Genomic DNA, 1,754 nt, shown 5'->3' with positions numbered 1-1,754 from the left:
GCCCCAGAGGCCACCAATAAGGCTGTGGCAGCGAACCCCCAGAAAAGAACCTTCTCTTGTCTTTGGCAAAGCTTGGCCTTCAAAATTTCTTCTGGTACAGGTGGGAGTTGAGAGCGAAAGAAGGGCTCTGGGTAAGTTCTAGAACAGGATATTTCAGCCATAGTATCTAGAAAATAGCCCCCAAGTGCATCCTGCAAGTACATGAGATAGGTGATGTTTCCCATGAGATACATGATGTTTCCCATGAAATTCTTTTGGAGTCTTGCTTTTGAAAGTTTTAAGCAAAGCAAACATGAAAAAGACAATTGAAGTAATGACCCCCAAAGACTTGTGCCTTCAGCCGCTCCAACGCAGCTGTCTAATAAGATGAGCTCTGCCGGAAGATGTCATTCCAAGGGGTTTCAAGCTGCATTAGAACATGGGACACTTGCCTGATCCAGTTGGGGAGGGTGCTGCTTTCCTGCAGACAGCCGGCAAACCACTGCGCTTCCAACTGCCCCTTACACCCTGGGCAGATCAAAGCCCACCCTCCAGATGCTGCTGGGTAGCTCTTCTGTACTTGGCTGTCTTCCATGGAGGCTGCTCTTGCCAGCGTCTGGGCAGACTTCTGAAAGCTGTCAGCGATGGCGCACAGCATGCACCAGAGACAAGTCTCTCCCTTTGATTTTCACCTTATCGGCCAAGCTCACCATCGCCAGAGCCCTACCAGGACGAAGCCCCATTTATGCTTTTCTTCTGTTTGGACAACTGCAAAGAATTGTCACACAGCTTCAGAAACTGTCAGATTTCTTGATGATGCTCAGGGCACAGGATGCCACATTCCTTTACCAACGGCATTTGGACCCATGGAGTACCCCCCTCCCAGCAGCCCATTGCACTCAATTTCCTATATTTTGCACATCATAAGCAAGAGGGACAAGAGAGGAATTCCATCCCATTTTTTTTTTACAAAGCTGGAAGCTTCACACCCTAAGCTAGCTCAGTTAATCATCCTCTGGTTGAAAAGCTAAAACAAAAATCTAAAGATTTTCTGAGAGTCCTCTCCAAGGGAAATGTTGGCAACAGGCAAGAGATCATTTTCACACAGGCATCTCTGCCATAAAGGGTTGGCTTTTGTTCTCATCTTGTAGGTGGAAAAAGCTGAATCACACCGACTCCCAGCAGACTCCTGATGTTTCGTTCTATCATTTCTTTTTTCCTGTTTCTTTGTTTTAAAGACTTACTTATTTTCATTGGAAAGGCAGATAATACAGAGAGAAAGAGAAACAGAAAGGTCTTCCATCTGCTGGTTCACTCCCAGTGGCCACAACAGCTGGAGCTGAATTGATGCAAAGTTAGGAGCTTCTTCTGCGTCTCCCAAGTCGATGCAGGATCCCAAGGCATTGGGCCATCCTCTAATGCTTTGCCATGCCACAAGCAGGAAGTTGGAAGGGAAGTGGAGCAGTTGGGACACAAACTGGTGCCCATATGGGATCCTGGCACTTGTAGATGGAGGATTAGCCAGTTGAGCCATTGAACTGGCCCCATATCCTTTCTTATATATTGCAGAAAATGTTTCTTGGCAGGAGAAACAAATGCATAAGCAGACAAAAATCCCTCTTAAATACTTTGATGAAAATATTATTTAAATAAAGAATTTCTGGAAAAATTCAATATTTTTGAAAATCCAACATCCTGAGATGAGAATATGTTCTCCATTTGCACTGATGTATAGGTGATAGCAACATTATAAAACATTTTAAAATATGATCTTA

Source organism: Ochotona princeps, chromosome 23, assembly GCF_030435755.1.
Source record: "Ochotona princeps isolate mOchPri1 chromosome 23, mOchPri1.hap1, whole genome shotgun sequence".
Classification (NCBI taxonomy): Eukaryota; Metazoa; Chordata; class Mammalia; order Lagomorpha; family Ochotonidae; genus Ochotona; species Ochotona princeps.
The sequence above is the reverse complement of the archived record's forward strand: the minus strand, read 5'-3'. Positions refer to the sequence as shown.